The sequence below is a fragment of the Leptodactylus fuscus genome, chromosome 1 (assembly GCF_031893055.1).
Source record: "Leptodactylus fuscus isolate aLepFus1 chromosome 1, aLepFus1.hap2, whole genome shotgun sequence".
Lineage (NCBI taxonomy): Eukaryota > Metazoa > Chordata > Amphibia > Anura > Leptodactylidae > Leptodactylus > Leptodactylus fuscus.
In genome coordinates this window covers 220500450-220512530 of record NC_134265.1, presented here as the reverse complement: position 1 = coordinate 220512530, position 12081 = coordinate 220500450, and the positions used below count along the sequence as shown (strand labels likewise).

At 50.2% G+C, this 12081-nt stretch overlaps 1 non-coding gene across 1 annotated transcript; it reads left to right on the top strand.

Moving 5' to 3' along the window:
- Positions 1 to 10087: 10087 nt before the first annotated feature.
- LOC142190925 (U6 spliceosomal RNA) lies at positions 10088 to 10189 on the top strand. Its single transcript, XR_012714568.1, has one exon. It is a non-coding gene; the product is annotated as a U6 spliceosomal RNA (small nuclear RNA).
- Positions 10190 to 12081: the final 1892 nt, after the last annotated feature.

Genomic DNA, 12081 nt, shown 5'->3' with positions numbered 1-12081 from the left:
GGTTTTGTGGTTACTGCACCACCAGGAACTAAAAGTGACTGAAATTAATCTGTGTTTCACTTAGGGATCGTTCACACTACCGTCGGTGTCCGACAGCTAGTGTCCACTGCTAATGTCCATTGCCACAGGTATGACCTTACTCTTCTCCCAGTCACATACATTACCACTAATTGTGGGTTCCCCCTACGCCCAACAGCAGCACAACTGGGGTAATCCTGCCCCTATGAGCTGTTAGGACAGGTGGAATATTTAATTACCTAACAGCAATTAACCCCTATAAGAGGTCAGAGGACCAACTCCCCTTTGTGTTTTTTTCTGTCCTGTGGGACAGGACAGGTGGACGGGGGAGAGGTGCTTTGGCCTCCTATAGGGGTCCCCTCTCCCCCCCTAAAGATTGTACCTTGCTGCGTGGCTCTCTCCCTGCGCCGGTCCGGGTTCCCTGCTGGAGCAAGTGGGTGTCACCTGATGGTCCCCGGGATCTTCTGCTTCCAGTATCCTGGGTGATGACCATTGTATCTAATCCTCCGCTCTGCAGGCGGCATCGCGGACGTCCGGGCGCTGCAGGTTCCGGCAGGTAGGAACCTTTTGTCTGCCGGCGGGGGCTGGGAACTACTTCTCAGCTCCCAGGTTCCGTCCGAGCCGGGGACTGCTTCCGGGGAAACCACGCATGCGCAGGCCGCGCGACTAAGGTATGTGCCGCGGCAGGCTGCGCAGGATCATAGGAAACAATGAACAGCAGGTAAGCAACTGCTGTTAGTGTGTCTTCCCTCCCCCCCCCCCCCCCCGCTTGCTCGAAGGGGGGGGCGAGTTGTTATGAAATTAGGTGGAGCTCGGACCCAGGTGAAGGGGGCGTGGCTCCTCCCCAGTCCCTCCCCCAGCCGACCTATTTAAACCCCCCCTCCACCACAGTATGGTACCTGTCGCTCCGGTTGCAGGTACTTCTGAAGCATTGTTGCCTCAGGAGAAGCTCAAGAGCTGGAAGTTCAACTGCGTGTTATCAAGGTTGGTGGTGGTGGTGCTGGGGGGAGGGGCTGCTGCTGTTGTGGCTACTGTTGTTGCTGAGGTCCGGATTTTCTGTTTTATGCTGCTTCTTTCCTCCTAGTATGTCCTCCTCATCCTCTTCGACCCTCCCTCGGAGGAAAACCACTGCGAAGAGGAGACATCTGTCTTGTGCCCGATGTAATATCCCCCTCCCTGACGCCTGTGAATACAGGTACTGCCAGGGATGTAGAGCGCCTCCCTCCGAAGCTACCCCAATCAGAGAGATGGTCTCCTGGGTTAAGGACTTCGTGTCCCAGTCCATGAGGAAAGTGGATGAGACCATTTCCCACCTCGCCAAGAGGCCTTGGTTGGAGCCTTCTGAGCCCTCCCTCCCGCCCCTAGAACGCCTTCACATCGGGGAGGTTGAGTCTTCAGAGGAAGACCCGGTGGTGGTGGAGAAGGAGGTGTTTCCCCTCGAAAAGATGGGTAGACTTTTCAGAGTCCTCAGATCATGTGATCGGGAGGCAGGGGAAGGGCCAAGCAGGAGGGCAAAGTCCTTTAAAGCTAGTGCGGACCTGGTCCAGGTAATGGAAGGCGAGTGGAGGCGTCCCGAGAAAGCATTTACACCTTCCGCTAGGTTCAGGGCACTTTTTCCTATATCTGAGTCCCAGCAGGGGGCCTGGGGACCACCGCCAAAAGTAGACGTGGCAGTTGCCAAACTATCCCGCCGCACAGTCCTGCCAGCCGAGGACGGCTCAAGTCTGCAGGACCCGTTGGACCGCCGCGTAGAGGGGTCCCTGAGGCGGGCATACTCTGTCGCCTCGTCGCAGGCCTCCGTGGCCATATCGGCTAATGAGGTGGTCTCTGCCCTACAGGCCGAACTATCTTCCCTTGCTAGGGATATAGACACGGGGGTCCACCGGGACGACCTCCTATCGGCTATGTCCGATATTAATTTATTGGTGGACCACTTGGCTGAATCCTCCAGGTCGCAACTAAGACTCGCCTCCAAATCTATGGCCCTCACCACTGTGGCCAGGCGACCGTTGTGGGTTAAACCATGGAGGGTGGACAACTCCTCCAGACTAGGGCTTTGTACCCTGCCCTTTGAGCCCGGTAGGCTCTTTGGCAAAGCCCTGGACAAAATCATGGAGGATCTGGCGGACACTAAAACTAAAAATCTGCCGCAGCCGCCAGAAAGGAGAAGAACTGCCTTTCGAGGCCGAGGGTCCTCCACCAGAGGTTTCAGGGGGCGTGGACGCTCCGCTCCCCAGGGCCGAGGTAGAGGACGCGGTACTTTCCGTGACCGTAAGAAGGATCCCTGACCCATTAGTGGTCTGCCATCCTGGGAGAAAGCGGGCCCGTCCATCTAGGGCCCCGACGCAAAGGTCCCAGGGTCCTTGGCTACATCTAGGCTCCACCGGCCGAGAGAACATCTTGCCCTTTTTAGGGCCCCAAACAACTTCATCTTTGAGTACCCGTCCAGAAGGATCTCCCTCCAGGCTTCGTGGTTTCCAGAATCTTGGGCGAAGGACTCAGGTTCATCTTCGACATAGACCGCTTCCGTCTCGGGACACGGCTTCCTTAGGGAACCTTCAGGCCAGGTACACTCGCAGGATCTCTCATAGCTCGGCCCAGGACCTTAGATCAATGGGACGAACACCCAGATGGAAAACCTTGTCTTCAAGTTTCCACCCTCCCAGATGGCAGAATTTCAGCCCCCCCTATCTCCAGGGGAGTAGTATCCACGGGTCTTCCCCCAGCTCCCTAGTAGGGCTGGGGAGCCCTTTAGGGGGACAGAAGGCCTCTCAGAGCCAGGATCAAAGAAGACCCGTTAAGATTTTTCACGATTCCATCAAATCGAATCCAGTTCCGGGGATTCACCAGGGACTCTCCTACCTGGAGGCACCTTCTCTATGTCAAGAAGCTGCGAGTCCGAAATCGCTGTCCCTAGGGACTAAAAGAGCCTATCCAGTGAACCATCAGTGCCCGGCCATGATTGGCCCGGCAGACCCATCTTCACGATGGCAGGTCCTCGGTCAGGTTTACCTAGACCCTGTTGACCACAGATGCCTCCCGGTCCAGGGGAGCTCATCTGGGGGAGACCATGGTACAGAGCACCTGGCGTTACCTGAAGAGAACGCGCTTACCCAGCTGGCAAGAAATTACCAGAGCTCAGGTGAAGCTTCTGACGTGGACTCCACAAATTCGGGAGTAAAGAACCAGGACGGACAGCCTGTTCACAGCCGTTTACGGTCATCCCGGACAGAGGACCCTCTCCACGTCACCAGACGCCAGGATCCTCATCTATTTGGATCTATGTATTCCCCAGCGGCCAGCGGTTCAAATTCCAGGTTACAGTCGGTGGGACTGACTCACCAAAATGCGGAGGACCTTAGCCAGGTCATCCCCAGACCAGGATGCTCTCCACTATCCTATCAAAGGATGAGGTCTCCCCGAGGTGGATCTGATGGCCACCTCAAACGGCGCTGCAATATAGGAACGTCGCTCCCCAGTTCGGGAAGACAATCCTCCAGCGCTGTATGCCCTGTCAATACCAGGGAGGATCAGACGGAAGTGCGTCTACCCTCGTCAACTGAGGATTCGGAAGGTATTGACAAAACGCAGGCAGAACCGGAACTTGGCAAGGAAATCGCCATTCTGGTTAAAAAGGGCATGGTTCACCGTCCTCACTCTCATGAGACGGAGGAACACCTGGAGGCTTCCACCAGTGTAAACTCTGGTAACCCGGAACAGCCGGCCCTATCAAGGCCTGAACAGATGCAACCTCACTGCCTGGAGGTCAGCCAGCCTTTAGCTGGCAGAAGAGGATTATCCCAGGGAGTGCTAAGAACTTTGGCGCACTCAAGAGCAGAGTCAACTAACCAGAGCTACCAGAGGGTCGCCCGAATCTTTCAGAACTGGTGTTCGAGTAACCAGCGCGACCCTGATAGGAATGCAGTCTTGGAGTTCCTACAAGACGGCCTGGAGAAGGGGCTAGCACCTGCTACCTTGAAAGTCCAAGTCTCAGCTCTGTCCGCACTCCTGGAGACCCGGCTAGCACTAGATCCTCTGATTAAGCAATTTTTAAGAGGGGCTACTAGACTCCGTCCTCAGGTGCAGCCACCGGTCCCGATCTGGGACCTGGCCGCAGTTTTGCAAGGGCTCTGTGCGCCCCCCTTTGAGCTCCTATCTGAGGTGGATTTGAAGTACCTAGCATACAAGATAACTTTCCTGTTGGCAATAACCTCCGCCAAGAGGGTCGGTGAGCTACAAGCCCTAGCGGCCTCTGAGCCATTTATAACCTTCTTTCCAGACAGAGTGCAACTGAGGTTTGTCCCAGGATTTTTGCCAAAGGTACCCACGCCTCAGAATGTTAACCAGGCAATCGTCTTACCAGCGTTTTTTCCCTCTCCCACCTCTGAGTGGGAGGAAAGGATGCACAAGTTGGACTTGGTGAGAGCATTGCAGATTTATCTAGAGCGGACTGCGTCCTTTCGGAAGTCAGAGAATTTGCTGATCAATGTGTTTGGCCACACCAAAGGGACCAAAGCATCCAAACCAACTCTATCAAGATGGATTAGAGAAGCCATTATCTGCTCCCTACGTGCTCAGGACCTCCCGGTACCAGACCTTATCCGTGCCCATGCCACCCGAGCAGTGGCGACATCATGGGCCGAGAGACGTTTTCTTTCCTTGGAACAGATATGTGCAGCGGCTTCTTGGAGTTCTCAGCTAACTTTCGCCAAACATTATAGACTTGAGTGGCGAACAAGGGAGTCCACAGCATTTGGACATTCGGTATTGGCATCAGCTTGCCAGAATCACCCGCCCTAAGGGAAAGCGATACTTGCTAAATCCCCAGTTGTGCTGCTGTTGGGCGTAGGGGGAACGAAAGATTGTGAATGACAATCTGTTTTCCCTTAGCCCAAACAGCAGCACAAGGCTCCCTCCCTATGCTGTAATTGTACTATTTGTTTGGATGTCATATTACTTCTGTTAAATAGATGTCTAAAACTTTACTTGCTACTAACACAAAGGGGAGTTGGTCCTCTGACCTCTTATAGGGGTTAATTGCTGTTAGGTAATTAAATATTCCACCTGTCCTAACAGCTCATAGGGGCAGGATTACCCCAGTTGTGCTGCTGTTTGGGCTAAGGGAAAACAGATTGTCATTCACAATCTTTCGTTACATATCTTACATTGCTTCTAATGGAAAAGAACATGTGTATCCAGACAAACAGTAGTAAGCGCATGTGGCTGGGAGCGCAGTATGACAGCAACCCCTATGTTGTGGTTTGTGTTATATGACCTTAGTTCAGTGTCGTCAGCTTTACAATTATTGCCCGGCACTCCGAGGACCTCATCTTTGATTTTTTTATTTAAATCGGCACGCCGAACAAAAAAGGTTGCCTACCCCTGCTCTAGATGTATACTGCCCATAGCTGGGTTTCCGTAATGAAGGCCCCGGCCTCCCCCTGAACGCCTGAGGAAGACTCTTCCCTTTATCGTCGGCTAGCCCCTCCATGATGGGGTCCAGCTCCTTGCCAAAGAGCCTACCTGGCTCAAAGGGCAAAGCACAAAGGTTATATTTCGAGGTATTATCCGCCCTCCAAGGTTTTAACCACAGAGGGCGCCTGGCTGCCGTGGACAAGGCCATAGCCTTTGCCGCAATCTTCACCTGGTAGAAGGAGGCCTCCGCCAGATAATCCACCGCCATGGATGTAGAGGAAAGGGAATCTAGCAGCTCATCACGTGGAACCCCCGAATCGATATCTCTGTTTAAAGTAGATATATTCGATCTCAACAATTGCACCACTTCACTGGTGGCGATTCCCACTGACGCCTGAGCGGCGGCCGAGGTATAAATGTGGCGCAGAGAACCCTCTGTACGCCTATCCATAGCGTCCTGTAGATTGGAGCCATCTTCTGATGGCACTACTGTACGTCTAGATAATTTGGAGACAGCCATATCAACGCGCGGCGGCGGACCCCAGCGTTCAAATTCCGCTTCTTCCGCCGGGAAGAGGGTCCTAAACCTCCTTGAAATTTGAAAAGATCTTTCAGGCCGCTTCCACTCAGTTTCCATGGATCTTGCCAATGCTGGTTCCACTTTAAAGGATCTTGGTCCTCTTTGTTCTGACGCCTCGCCCCTATCGGGGCGCACAAGTTTCAACAGCCTGGGCATTTTTTCCAGAGGAAAGGAGGGACCCGCAACCTCTGATTCATCATCCGTGGAGATCTCATCCAAGACCTGAAATTCGTCCTCCAGAGGGACTGACCTCGACGGAGGGTCCAAACGCGGCCTCTTAGCGAGGTGAGAAATAGACTCCTTCATTTCCTGCATCGAGTCCTCCACATATTCTTTGACCCAGGAAATCACCTCCCGGAATTGGGACTCCTCCGGTTGCGGGCCTCGACATTGGCGGCAGCGGGAGTAATCGTAGTCGTCCGGCAAGGGGATGTCGCAGCCCCTGCAAGGTGCATGTCTGCGTCTCGACCCAGACTCCCTACGCCGGTCATCTCCAGAGGAAAGTGAGGAAGACATCTATAACAGAGAATATACCATAAGCCACAGCAAGGATATAGGAGTGGAGGACTCCACCATATACCTCTGATACCTCGTCTCTGAGGGATAGCCAAGGCTGTGGTATCACCAGGAGCTTAGGGAGCTGACCAAGCCAACAAAAGCCTGAGCAGCAACTGCCAGAACCCACGGTGGGATTATATAGCCCCACCAGGAGAAGACCGCCCCTAGGTCCGCCTCCAGGCCGAATGCAAGGGCTACCAAGCCCAAACCCAACACCCCTCTTACCTTTCCTGTATCCCTGCCTCCTTCTCTCCTCACAGCCTATTGCTAAGATAGCCAGGGGGAGCCGCGAGCGGGGGAGGCAGGCCGTCGGACGCGGGATCCACGCATGTGCAGACCACCGCCGGAGGAGGAAGGAGCAAGCCGGAGGACGCACACACGCCATGCCGGCATCAAGCGCCAGCCGCCTCGGCCCCCGACATATAGCCGGCAGACCGGGACCCGCCGGCTCCAGGTACCACATCACACCCGGATACACGCACAGGGGGAGAGAACCTCCCCCCCCTCCACCTGTCCTGCCCTCAGGACAGAAAAAAAACACAGTGGGGGGGAGGTCCTCTGTCCTTTTATAGGGGAAGGCTGATGTGATTAAAAGTTCCGCCTGTCCTAAATGGCTCACAGGGGCAGGAATACCCCATACGTTGTGCTGCTGTTTGGCGCAGGGGAAAAGTTGTTGTTGGACAGATTATCACCTGACCTCAATGTGAGACACACAACTCTTCTGGCTGATTTTGAGAGGGCCAGAGACCTAGAAGAAAATTTTCTGACATCTAAGGGGGAGTTTACATGGAGCAACGTGCCGCGTGATGTGACACGTATACGGCGTGTGAGATTTTGAGCGCTGTATACGCACCCATTGCGTTCAATGGGAGCCGGGATCGTATATGCGGCGTTATTTTGCAGCCGTGATTTTGCGGCCGCAAAATCCCACGGCGTATATGATCCCGGCTCCCATTGAACTCAATGGGTGCGTATACGGCGCTCAAAATCTCACACGCCGTATACGTGCCACATCACGTGGCACGTTATTCCGTGTGAACTCCCCCTAATTGTGAGTCATATAAAAACTCTGCAGCAGTTTTCAAGAAGGGACATGAATGAAATATTTCTTCCCTAGCAGCATCTACTTCTAGCTCTCTAGTTAGGTGGTTGAGCCAAACTCTAAGAGCCCTGGTCACTGGGACAGAGGGTAATGGGGGTATTACAAGCAAGACTCTGAGAGCCCTGGCCACTGGGACAGAGGGTAATGCCGTTTTACAGGCCCCACTGCAGAAGTAGGATTTATTTTTTATAAACAAGAGAATGAGCTTTATGGTCCATTGGCTCTTTCTGGAGCGCTGAGTCTTCAGATAGGAATACAACCTTTCTGGATAACATGGCCACTTGAGGACTGAGTCCCAGCTTTTTGTCACAGAATCATCTAGTTTGTAAATAGTTTTGATCCTCATCCATTCCTCCACCACTGGGTGACTTGGGAATGACCAGTACTTGGAAGCCAGAAAATAAAACACCCTTTGCCTTTTAGGCTTATACTGCACAGTTTAGTCTGGCTCCACCATGACTTAACACTTGTAAGTAATTTATTAAGGCCGTCTATAGGCATCAAATAAAATTCTTCAGACTGATCTGAATTAGAGGCCCTAGAGGAGGAATCTACTTCAGAGTGAGAAGGTGCAGCTGACTCCTGTATACTCTCATCAGTAGAGGAGGACGCTCTGGCTCTTGTAGTTCCTCGTGCAGATTTAACCCCTGCACTGCCTCTGATATTTGCTGTTCAACCAGTTTAAGAAACCACCTGGATCCTCCATGGATAATGGAGCTGCAGGACATACATAGGGCTCATATGTGTCAGAGAGCAAGTCATCAGGCAATGGCTGTCACACTTATCACAAACTCTGTGTCTTGCTTTATGGAACCCTTTCCTGGAGCTTTCTTGAGAAGATGACATCTAAAACACAGAAAACACATACTTAGTAGCTGCACAGCAAGCATTAGGTATACACATGCAAACATACATGAGGCAAAACAGCAAATATAGCATGATAAACAGAGGCTATAAGACGTAGGCCAAACCTCCAAACTCTTCTGGCAGATACACGGATGGGGATGGCTGCAGGCATGTGCCATACTTACAGTATAGGGTAGAGTAGTCAGCTGTGTGCACTATAGCCAAGGAAGCAGCCAGCATTATGAGATGCTGGGAGCATTGGTGCACATGGTGATGCCACTTCTGCCCTTACTCAGCCTCGGCTGAAGGGAAAACATCACTTCCTGGAGAACTCACTTTCCTGAATATGTTCTGCCGGCATAAGGGGGGGGGGGGGGGGGGTATAGAACCCCAACATATGAGCTCTTGCAACAAGATTGTTGTTTGGGCGCCGCCATAATGGTACACCTTCGCCACTGAGGGACAGAGATCAACCCTGTATACAGTGCGGGAAAGCCATCCCATCTGCCTCGATGGTAGCAGATACACCATTATCCTGGGGGATGGATCCTGTCTCCATGTCGGTTACCTATGAAAGAAAAGATAAATACACTGTGTCCTACTCTCTGTGTCCTATTTATGCCTGGGGTCTGATTGGTTAATTGTTTGACTACTGCTTAACCTGTCTCTATGTGGTTGTACCTAGGGAACTATAACCCATGTGTATTGTGCTGCCGAGGGTGACCAGGAAACCCCATATTGTGCCGCTGGTAGGACGACAGGGAATGTGGATTTGCCTTAGGACTCCTGCAGAAACAAGTCTCAGTTATTTTCTGCATGCCTGCTCTTCCAGGGGTTCAAGGCCACTTTCAGAGAATGGAGTAGGAGATCCTACCAGTTTGGGAACAGAACAAAGGAATTCTGAGAGAGGAGGAGAAGTATTTTGGTGCAATTTACCTCCTTCCTGAGGCCATGGTGGGCATCATATATGGGGAACCCTCAGCAGACCGCAAATCCACTTTAATCCCGGTTTCACCAGGGGTTGTTCTTGGAAAGACCACTTTCTCTTGTTTACTCACTGAAGCAGGAAATAGACTTTTGTCTTCAGAAACTTTATTTTTTTCTGTTCTGCAGCTCCTGCTGCTCTTCTCATACTTATTTCTGCTCCTGTAGAGGCAGAATTCCTGGGGATCAATCTCTGCACAGCCTCCACTGCAGCAGTTGGCAATAGAGATGAGCGAACACTGTTCGGATCAGCCGATCCGAACAGCACGCACCCATAGAAATGAATGGAAGCACCTGTGACGCTGACTTTGCCGGCGGCCGGCGTCACAGGTGCTTCCATTCATTTCTATGGGTGCATGCTGTTCAGATCAGCTGATCCGAACAGTGTTCGCTCATCTCTAGTCGGCAATAGGACATGCTTCAGATGGTCCAGTAGGTTAACCCCCTGGAATACTTTTTTTTTTTTTCTGCTTGGACCCTACCCCATGTAGATTCACTTTGCCCCTTGGTCCCCACCCACAGTCCCTCTGTAACAAACAGATGCCTTCGGCCAGTCTGAGCTCATCTGTCCTCTCTGCCTTCCGGTGCTTGCTTGGTTGCACATATACTAAAATTGAACGATCACAGAAGATTAGCAGACCCCTGTGCTAGGATGACAAAATATATCGCAGCTATGTCATTCTATTACATTATCCAAAATATATACTCTAAGTCTTAGTATTTTATATATGCAAGCACTAGCCTATGCTTGCGACTTAGCCTGCGTGTTGTTGGCGTTGATGATCTGCCTATATTCAGTAAATTGCTGCAGTCAATGGTTCACCTCCTCCGGCCTTTCGGCAGCTCTCAAGCTGGCCTGCCGCTGTACTTGTTCCTCACACCGTGCCTGTGATTGTTCCATCATCTCAGCAGTGGGCTGGGATGCCATATGAAAGCGTTGTTGGCGTCGATAACCCCCCTGAGCTCCACTTGAGGAAAAGTCTGTTGACTTCTGGCTACCTTCATAGCTCTTGCTGTTTTAGAATTTTGCGACAAATTAGATTTTCTTTTTCCCGGCATGTTTGTCAGCACGCTGCCTGGAGCAGATCAGATAATATGCAGATGCTGGTACACAATGGACTTCGTGTTAGCTGTGTGTTTGCATAGAGAAATAACAGACCAGGCTTTATCAGCAACCTGCAATTAGCTGAAATAGTACTGTTGCCAAGAGCAGTGTAATATAGTATATGAACATAAATTCAGTCATGAAGCCATGTCAATTACTGGGATAAAAAGCCTGTGTGTTAATCGAGGTTACAAGCTATCTATGTGCCACATTTCATCCAAATCCGTTCAGCCGTTTTTGTGTAAACGAGTAACAAACAGACAAACTTTCACATTTATAATATTAGTAAGGTTTGTTCTCTTAATTGCTAATTGTAACCATCTGTCTTGTAGAAAAATTATATTCTATAATGTAAGATTCCTTAAGTGGTGGTAATCATTAACTCATATCAAAGGTATCTTAAATACTGATGGAGAGACCCATTAAAGAGTTTGTCCAGGCATTCATTCATTTATTTTATTTTACATATGGCGGGGGAGATGACACAAAAAAAAAATCATTGCTCACTTGTCCCCGGTGCTCCAGTGTATTCTCATGGGACTCTTCCTGAGTTCTGCTAAAGCCATTGATTAAACGATCAGTGACTTCAGGAACAGACCCATGATGTCACAGGTAGTGACATCGCATGCCCTTCGCTGAGGCCACTGATTGTCCTCAGCAGTCACATGTGGCTGGGACGTCCGCCATACCTCAACACCAGGAGGAACCAGAGCACCGTAGAAAGGGGAGGGTTTTTTTTTTTTTTTTTCACTGCCCTTGGCTGATTAAACAAAAAAAAAAAAAAAAGAAATTAAATGGGTTGTCCATTTTGGCCTGGACAACCCATGATATAGCGGACATATGAGAAACATCTGTTTGAGCTCATATGTCTAAAGCTTTCTGTGAGAAATGTACTAATGAGAATAGTGATTCAAGTTAGTTCATCAAATAGGAATGCAGAGATTATGTAAAGAACGAGACTTTCAAGTATTAAAGTGACTTATAGGCCCTTCCCTTTTGAGTACACTCCCAAATTAAATTGTAACTATGGTCCGTGAAGTGGTATTCTAAAACAGTAAATCATGGGATATTGCTAAATATGAGATCACCTTATTATAGGTGGGAATTCAACCACGAGAATAAAGGGGCTGCAATGTACCACTGTGCATTTACTACGCGCCTATCAGAATGTAATAGTTTGGTGTTGAGCGTATGATTTTCTCAATTTGGGGCAAACGCATACTTTAAGACAACTTGTGCTTATTAGAAGAAAAAGCAGATTGTTAATTTGAATGTGTATATTTTTTTTTTAAATAAAAAAAATTCCATTTTAAAATGCGACATGGGACTACATTGATCACTTATATTTTGCGGTATTTCTAAATAGAAATTAAAAAAAAAAGTTATTATGTATATCTGGACATGAGATACAACTGCAATTTTCACATTAAATGTATATTGCATTAGAAAAGAATAACCACATGAAAAGTCACA